Source organism: Ursus maritimus, unplaced genomic scaffold (assembly GCF_017311325.1).
Source record: "Ursus maritimus isolate PB19 unplaced genomic scaffold, ASM1731132v1 scaffold_2, whole genome shotgun sequence".
In the NCBI taxonomy this organism is placed as follows: Eukaryota; Metazoa; Chordata; class Mammalia; order Carnivora; family Ursidae; genus Ursus; species Ursus maritimus.
This window is the reverse complement of record NW_024424452.1, coordinates 5,113,127-5,122,882: the sequence shown is the minus strand read 5'-3', so window position 1 is coordinate 5,122,882 and position 9,756 is coordinate 5,113,127. Positions and strand designations below refer to the sequence as shown.

Here is a 9,756-nt window from a genome sequence, read left to right as displayed (position 1 = left end):
AGGACTTCATTTTTTAAAACTTGGTGACTTCTACAAAGACCCTGTCTCCAAATAAGGTCCCATTCTCGGGTAGTGGGAGTTAGGACACCAACATATTTTGGGAGGACACAGTTCAGCCCAGAACGCTCCCCTTGCAGCTCTCCCTTTGTCCCCCTCTGTCCGTGCCCCCCACTGTGCACTTCCCTAGTGCTTGTATCCACCCCCCAGAGCCCTAAGTACCCTTTATTGTAGACGTTACTTTTTGAAGCCAATTCTACTTCTTTCCTCCCCAAATATGTCTCTGACTCTTCCTTTTTCTCTGTATCATACACACACTTGTATGTTGAAGGGACACACTCAATGGAAAAAATGATGAGTGAATGAAGGCGTGAACTGTTGGGGGGTTGGGGAAAGAAGATGACCGATGGGCATAGCAGTACTCATAACTTAATGTTTATTGCCCAGAGAGCATTTACAACGTTTTCGCTAACTTCCAGAAGGCATCCTCTTGAGATTCATTACATGACATTCATAACTTCATTAAAAGGTATCATATATTTAGTTTATAAGCAATTTATTATGTTCCAGGAAGAATCCCTTTGCAATCAGATTTACCACAGTCAGAATTTAATTTGGGGACGCATGATACTGGTTCAATATTGAGTTACAGCCCTGGCATTTGGCATGTCTCCCTTGGTTATGTTTGATCACATTCTTCGCTTAAGTCCTGTAAGTTATTTCGGTTTGTAATTTATTATTTACTATTGTGTCATGAGACATGAGAATCACTGCTCATAACATGTTCTAAGTTGTTCTTGTTAATTTGTAGAGATCATTTGACCTATATATGTATCTTTCTAAATCAGCCAACCTTTTATACTCTAATTGGGTTTCTACTGATGATACTGATCTTCTCTCTGATCTTATTTTTATTCTTGTGTTTCTACATTGCTGCAAAAAACAGGAACCATATGTAATTACTACAGTAATAACACACATTACGGTTTTGTTCCTGAATAGATAGAAGTTGTTCTATTTACTTATTACTTATAGGTTTTGGTTGACTGGGTATGGGTAGAGAGGGTTCCTAGGCAGATGCCCTGCGTTCCGCTCCTCCACGTGAAAAGACCCACACTGGAGCTGGTAGTCAAGGGGGACCAGTCAGACATGATCAGCTGGATTGCACTGACTTCCAGGCTTTGTGTTCGAATCACCCTTGGCCCCTTCTCAATTGGCTTCCCAATATCCTTCCCCTGGAGCTTGAGGCCAAGCTCTCTTGATTTTGCCCAGAACCTGGTTTTTAAGAATGGCCTGTCCACTCTTGTAGTCCATTATGACCCACGGCTTTTTGTTGATTTTCGTCACTAAGTCCTTCTGAGTCAGCGCCTTGCTCTGCTGACCCTGCTGGATCACCTTGTCCACCTACCTCCAGGGTCACCCAGTGGTGGTGCAGCTCCTTAGTCTCCCAGTCCAGCTTGGCTGTGGTCTTGCCAGTCAAATGCTGTTTGTTCTGGCCAGCAGCCCATTTCTTGGAAGTCTCCATATCTTCTCCTCGTCCCAGAGCTGCTAAGATGGCTTGCTTGGATTTGGTGCCCTTCTTGCAAAGCACTGTCACCGTGTCCCAGTTGCTCTTGGCCATGGCCATCGGGCAGGTCCAGCTGTCCCTCTAGTGGCTCTGGGGCAGCTGCTGGAGACCAGGCCTCATGATGTCCCCTCATCACTGGGCTGCTTCCTGAGAGAAGTTATTTTAAATCTAAGATGTTACATGGTCCTTTGTATGTTTCCTATCCTTCATTTGAAAGCTCATGCCATTTTACATCACTGCTCTTTTCTCCGGTTTTGTCTTCTGATTTCCATGTCATCTCCTTATGTTCATGGAAAGGCTACAGTCCCCAACTCTGTTTTATCCATCCTTCTCTTCAACTGAAATGATCACTCTCAATTTCAGCATCAATGGAAGACAAAACAATGCATCACCTTGGTTTATAGTTTTTACCACTTTTCCAAGAAAGTGGGGGAAATGGAGTATCAGAATAACCAAGAGACTGGTGATTAGTGCTCCTCGACCTCTCTGAAGATCCCCAGTGACCACATTTCCCATATTTTTCATGTGTAACACTTATATATTATGCCCAAACAAAAACAAATAGGCATTAAAAAAAATTCTTAAGCGTGATGTCAGCAAAAATGGTAGAGTAGGGATCTCCAGGGGCTGTCTCTCCCTGTAACACTGAGAATCCTGGCAAAAACTATCAGAATCAACTTTATCAAAACTCTGGAAGATAGTCAAAGGTTTATAGTCACTAAGCAAATACTTAACCATGAGAAAGGTCACCAAAACAGGCTGGGATGAGGATCTGGCACTTGAACTTAGCCTCACCCCATCCTTTCCTGAAGCAGCAGCAGTCTCGAAGGCGCCATCATTCCCAGTGTGCACATCTAGTCCAGAACTTCAGGAGACCTTGATATGAAGGAATTCTGTCAGTCTGTTTCAACTTGCCTGTGGGCTCCCTGAAGAACTGACACAAGGGACCTGCCTTTGTTCTTCCTAATCCAGAACTCTCTCAGGGTGGAAAGATGGCCATGGTTACACGGAGGATGTTCCTGGAAAAGAATGAAAGCCAAATGGACAAGCCACTGCCATCCAGGGCAAGAAATAATAGTTGAGATAAATAACAGACATGCTGAAAGCTGGAGAGGAAAAGCTGGAGAGTGAGAAACTTTGGGGAAAGGGGCTTTGAAAGACTCCCTCACATACTGGAGGACCTAGAAATCCATGTGCATGGCCGGGGCAAGATGCATGTTTAGAAAAGACCTGGGAAAGATCATAAGCTTTCACTGAGGGCTGGTCTCTAGACTCTGCATAAACAGGAAGTGAAGGCTAAGGCAGAGTTGTAAATAGCCTGGCTAATTGTTGAAGGAATGCCCTGACACAGAAGCAATCTGAAGAGAACTAGGGAGTCCCTTTTTTTCTTTCTTTTCTTCTTTCTTTCTTTCTTTCTTTCTTTCTTTCTTTCTTTCTTTCCTTTTTTAACAATACTCAAAATATCCATCCAGTTTTTAATGAAAAATATGAAGTGTGCAAAGACACAAGAAAGTATGGCCCATTCCCAGGACCAAAAAAATGAATGGTGAAAAGGGGAAAATCTACATTACTGCTTTACTGTGTTTCTCCTTTACTCTCACACAATGACCACACCCACAACACTTCTGACACTAGATGTGTGGAGTTTATTCCCACACCCAGCAATTCTGTGACACTACTTGGGTGTCCCACAATCTAACCCAATTCTGACACTATCAATAGTGTTAGATCTCACAAGTTAAGGGCTCACTCTCATGAGACTGCCCCCCACTTCATTTTTTTTTTAAAGATTTTATTCATCCATTTGAGATAGAGAGCAAGCTGGGGCAGAGGGAGAGGGAGAAGCAGGCTCCCCGCTGAGCAGGGAGACTGACAGAGGGCCAGATCCCAGGACCCCAGGATCATGATCTGAGCCAAAGGCAGATGAGACGCTTAACCAACTGAGCTACACAGGTGCTGCCCCCCACTGCAGATACCAATAGCAATTAGTAGGTCCCCAGGTTGCCCAAGACTTCTGTCCAACTTGTCTACAAATCAGAGGTTCTTGTGACCACCCCCCCACACCTTGGATTCAATTATTTGTTAGAACAGCTCACAGAACTCAGGGAAACACTCACACTTACCAGTTTATTAAAGGAAATGATAAGGGATACAGATGAACAGCCAGATGAAGAAATGCATAGAGTGAAGTCTGAGAAGGTGCAGAGCACAGGAACTTCTGTCCCCATGGACTTGGGGTGCATCGCCCTCCTGGTACTTAAATGTGTTCACCAACCTGGACGCTCTATGAACCCCCACAATGTTGGGATTTTATGGTGGCTGCCTCCTGTAGGCATGATCAGTTATTAACTCCATTTCCAGCCCCTTCCCAAGGTTCTAATCATGGGCTGGTTTTCAGATGGACAGCTCCCATCCGGGAGCTATCTAGAAGCCCACCCAGAGTCAACTCATTAGAACAAAAGATGCTTCTACTGCTCTTTTCACTTAGGAATTTACAAGGGTTTTAGGAGCCCTCTGCCAAGAATGGGGATGGAAACTAAATATTTTTAAAATAATAAATCAAAATATCACAAACAGAAACTGTCCCTGAGAAAACACAGACATTAAAGCAACTGTCTTAACTATGTTCCAAGAGCTAAAGGAAACTATCAAAAAAAAAAAACAAAAAACCTGAAGAAAACCAGAGGATAATGTCTTAACAAATAGGGAATATAAGCAAAGAGACAGACATTATTAAAAAAAAAAAAAAAAAAAAGGAAGTAAATTGAAATTTTAGAGCTTAAAAGTACAATAGTTGAAATGAAAAAATTTGCAGAGGGGTTCAACAGCAGATTTGAGCAGACAAAAGAATCAACAAATGTGAAAATTAGTCTGAGGAAATATTCCAATCTGAGAAGCAGAAAGAGAAAACAATGAAGAAAAATGAACAGAGACGAAGTGACCTGTGGAACACCATCAAGTGGACTAACATACACATTATGAGAGTCCCAGAAGGAGAAAAGAGAGAGGAAAGGGGCAGAAAGAATATTTGAAGAAAAAAATTGTTGAAAAATTTCCAAATCTGATGAAAGACATGAATCTACATATTCAAGAAACCAGTGAACTCAAGTAGAATGAACACATATTGATACACACCAAGACACAGGACAACAAGGACAAAAAGAATCTTGAGAACAGGGAGAGAAGCAACTTGTAACATACAAAGGCTCTTCAGCCAGATTAACAGTAGATTTCTCATCAGAAGCCATGGAGGCCAGCAGGCAGTGGGTTGACATATTTAGAGTGCTGAAAAACGAAACCTGTTAACCAAGAATTCTATGCCTGGCAAAACTATCCTTCAGAAATGAAGGAGAAATCGGGGTGCCAGGGTGGCTCAGTCAGGTAAACTTCTGCCTTCGGCTCAGGTCATGATCCTGGGGTCCTGGGATCCAGCCCTGAATCAGGTTCCCTGCTCAGCAGGGAGTCTGCTTCTCCCTTTCTCTGCCCTTCCCCCCACTCATGCTCTCTCACTCTCTCTCTCAAATAAATTTAAAAAAACTTAAAAAAAAGAATGCAAGAAATTAAGACATTCGCAAAGAAACAAAAGCTGACAGAGTTTGTTACTAGTAGACCTTCTCTACAAGAAATGCTAAAGGGAGTGCTATGGACTGAAATGAAGGGATACGAGATAGTAACTTGAAGCTATACAAAGAAATAAAGAACATTGGTAAAGGTAACTACATAGGTAAATATATAAAAGTCACGATTATTGTTATTGTATGTAACTCATCCATTTTCCCATGTGATTTAAGAGACAAATGCATAGAACAATATTTATAAATCTGTGTTCACGTGAAAACTATGTATATAGATATAATCTGTGACAGTAACACTGTAAAGGGAAAGGATGGCAAAATATAGGAACAGATTTGTTGTTAATATTAAAACTAAGTTGGTGTTAATTCAAACTAAGGTGTTACAAGTTTAAGATGTTCATTGTAGTCTTCAAAGTAACTAAGGGCACAACTAAATATATACATTCATATATTTATATATTTATATATATTTACATACATGTGTATAATCATCTATATATAGAGAGCACACGTATGTATTTCTATCCATACATATAAAGAAATAAGAAAGGAATCAAAACAGGACACTGCAATCAATTAACTACAAAAGCAGGCAGGAGTGGAGGAATTGAGCAACGACAAAGATGTGACATCCAGAACGCACATAGAAAACTGGCAGAAATTAGTTCTTCCTTACTTTAAATTTAACGGGTTAAACTCTCCAATTAAAAGACAGAGATTGGCAGAATGGATGGAAAAACAAAACAAAACTGTAGGGCTCCTGGGTGGCTCAGTCAGTTGGCTGTCCAGCTCTTGGTTTCGACTTGGGTTGTGATCTCATGAGTGATGAGATTGGGCCACAAGTCAAGCTCCGTGCTCAGCAGGGAGTCTGCCTGAAGATTCTCTCTCTACTCCTACCCCCATTTGCACATGCACATGCTCACGCTCCCTCTCTCTCTAAAATAAAAATAAATAAATCTTTAGGGGTGCCTGGGTGGCTCAGTCATTAAGCGTCTGCCTTCGGCTCAGGGCGTAATCCCAGTGTTCTGGGATTGAGCCCCACATCAGGCTCTTCTGCTGGGAGCCTGCTTCTTCCTCTCCCACTCCCCCTGCTTGTGTTCCCTCTCTTGCTGGCGGTCTCTCTCTCTGTCAAATAAATAAATAAAATCTTTAAATAAATAAATAAATAAATCTTTAAAAATAAAAATTTAAAAACCTCAAGAAACCAAAAAAACCAAAACCCCACCCTCTATCACACACAAAGTTTGAAAGTAAAAAACAAAACAAAACAAAACAAAACAGAAAAGTATATTTCATGCTAATAATAGCCAGAAGAGAGCTGGAGTGCCTACACTACTATCATATAAAGTAGACTTTATTCTTTTTTTTAAGATTTTATTTATTTATTTGAGAAGGAGCGTGGAGAGAGCACAAGAGTGGGGTGAGGGGCAGAGGGAGAAGCAGGCTCCCCACTGAGCAGGGAGCCTGATACAGGGTCTGATCTGGGGACTCTGGGATCATGACCTGAGCCGAGGGCAGACTCTTAACCGACTGAGCCACCCAGGCGCCCTGTAAAATACACTTTAAATCAAAATTGTTACAAGAGACAAAGAAGGGTATTATTTAATGATAAAAGGGTGACTTTATTGAGAAGATGTAACAATTATATACATGCCTAACAGAGTCTCCAGATATATGAAGAAAAAATCGACCGAAGCGAATGGAGAAATAGAGAGTTGTACGGTAGTAGTTTGGGGACTTAAATACCTCACTTTGAATAATGAATAAAGTAACTAGACAGGAGATCAGTGGGGAAATGAAGGAGGAACAACACTGTAAGGCAGCGTTCTCCAGGAGATCATATGTTAGGCCACAAAACAAGTCATGATAAATTCAAAAGAAATGGAATCACGCAAAATATCTTCTCTGATCACAATGGAATGAAACAAGAAATCTAGGAGGAAAACTAGAGAATTCACAAAATGTGTAAATTAAACAATATTCTGTTTTTAAATATTTTTTAAAAGTTTATTTATTCATTTATTTTTTTAGTAATCACTACATCCCACATGGGGTTAAATTCACAGCCCCAAGATGAAGAATTGCATGTTCTTCTTACTGAACCAGCCATGCAAGTCTTTTTTTAATATATATATATATATAATGTGTATTTTTTTATTTGTAAACAATACATTCTTTTTTTTAAAGATTTTGTGTAATTATTTGAGAGAGGGAGAGAAAAGAGAGCATGAGCAGGGGGAGGGGCAGAGAGAGAAGCAGACTCCCCGCTGAGCTGGGAGCCCTACATGGGGTTCAATCCCAGGACCCTGAGATCATGACCTGAGCCGCAGGCAGACACTTAACGTACCGAACCCGCCAGGCGTCCCTAAACAATACATTCTTAAACAACAAACTGGTCATAGAAGAAATCACAAAATAAGTTAGAAAATATTTTGAGATGAACAAAAACAAAAATAATCAAAACTTATGACATGCAATGAAAACAGAAATTTATAGCTATGATGCCTATATTTTAAAAAGTCTCGAGTTAATAACTTACACTTGAGGGATCTAGATAGAGAAGAGCAAACTAAGTCCAAAGTTAGCAGAGGGAGGAAAAGACCAAGGTTAGAGCAGAAATAAGAAATCGTGAATAGAGCAATAGATAAAATCAATAAAACCAAATTTGGCTATTTGAAAAGATAAATAAAATTGATGAGCCTTTCACTAGATTGACAAAGAAAAAAAGAGAGAAGACTCATAAATAAAATCAGAAATGAAAATGGGGACCTTACTGCTGATCTTACCAAAAAAAAAGTGTTATAAGAGAATAGAGAATACTATGAACAAGTATACACCAATAAATTATATAATGTAGATGAAATGGGCAAATTACTGGAAACATACAAACTCCCCAAACTGAATTAAGAAATAGAAAATCTGGGGGCGCCTGGGTGGCGCAGTCGTTAAGTGTCTGCCTTCGGCTCAGGGTGTGATCCCGGCATTCTGGGATCGAGCCCCACATCAGGCTCCTCCGCTGGGAGCCTGCTTCTTCCTCTCTCACTCCCCTGCTTGTGTTCCCTCTCTCGCTGGCTGTCTAGCTCGGTCAAATAAATAAATAAAATCTTAAAAAAAAAAAAAGAAATAGAAAATCTGAATTAAGTGTTTTTTATCGTGAAAGCGTGTTGGATTTTGTCAAAGACTCTTCCTACAATAATTGAGAAGATCTTGTTCTATTAATGTGATGTGTAACAAATTACAAGACTGAATCAATAATCCAAAACCTCCCAACAAAGAAAGTCCAGGACGAGATGGCTTCGCTGTTGAATTCTACAAAATATTTCTGGAAGAATTACCACCAGTACTTCTCAAACTCTACCAAAAATAGAAAAAGGAGGAAACACTTTCTATCTCACTCTGTGGTGCCGACACTATCTTGATACTAACGCCAGATGAAAACATCACAAGAAAACTGGAGACTGATATCCATTATGAATATAAGTGCAAAAATTCTCAACAAGGGGTGCCTGGGTGGCAGAGCGGTTAAGTGTCTGCCTTCGGCTCAGGGCGTGATCCCAGCGTGATGGGATCGAGCCCCACATCAGGCTCCTCTGCTATGAGCCTGCTTCTTCCTCTCCCACTCCCCCTGCTTGTGTTCCCTCTCTCGCTGACTGTCTCTATCTCTGTCAAATAAATAAATAAAATCTTTTAAAAAAAAATTCTCAACAAAATGGGGCTCCTGGGTGGCTCAGCCATTAAGAGTCTGCCTTCAGCTCAGGTCATGATCTCAGAGTCCTGGGGTCGAGCCCCGCATCGGGCTCCATGCTCAGCGGGAAGCCTGGTTCTCCCCCTCACACTCCCCTTGCTTGTGTTCCCTCTCGCTGTCTCTCTCTGTCAAATAAATAAATAAAATCTTAAAAAAAAATTCTCAACAAAATACTAATAAACCGAATCCAGAAGCATGTTGCAACGATTATAAATGGGATTTATCTCAGGAATGCCAGTGTGGGTCAACAAGCAGAAAATCAATCAGTGTAATACACCACATTCACAGAAGTAAGGGGAAAAAACCCCAACCATCTGATCATCTTAATTCATGTAGAAAAAAACATTTGATAAAAGCTAACATTCTGTCATGATAAAAACATGCAAAAGACTAGCCATAGAAGGGAACTTCCTTAATATTATAAAGGGAATTTATTAAAAACCCACACCAAAAGCACAAACAACAAAAGAAAAAATAACTGGGCTTAATTAAAATTAAAAACTTTTGTGCATTAAAGGACACTATCAAGAGAGTAAAACAACAACCCCCACGAGAGAAAATATTTCCCAATCAAATATCTGGTAAGAGTCTAGTAACCAGTATAAAGAACTCTTACAACTCAACAATAAAAAGGCAAATAACCCAATTTAAAAATTGGCAAACTAGTTGAATAGACATTTCTCCAAAGATGAATGGCTAATGAGCGTGTGAAAAGATGCTCGACATCTTTAGTCGTTAGGGAAATGGAAAATCACAATGAGAGACTACTTCGCACTCACCAGGAAAAGGAAAAAGGAAGTACCAGGTGTTGGCAAGGATGCGAAGATATTGGGACCCTCAAACGTTGCAGGTGGGAATGCAACACGGTGCAG

The 9,756-nt window shown here is 40.5% G+C and overlaps 1 pseudogene; it reads right to left on the bottom strand.

Moving 5' to 3' along the window:
• Nucleotides 1-448: 448 nt before the first annotated feature.
• Nucleotides 449-2,082, bottom strand: LOC103669970 (annotated as a pseudogene).
• Between the last annotated feature and the right edge of the window lie 7,674 nt (nucleotides 2,083-9,756).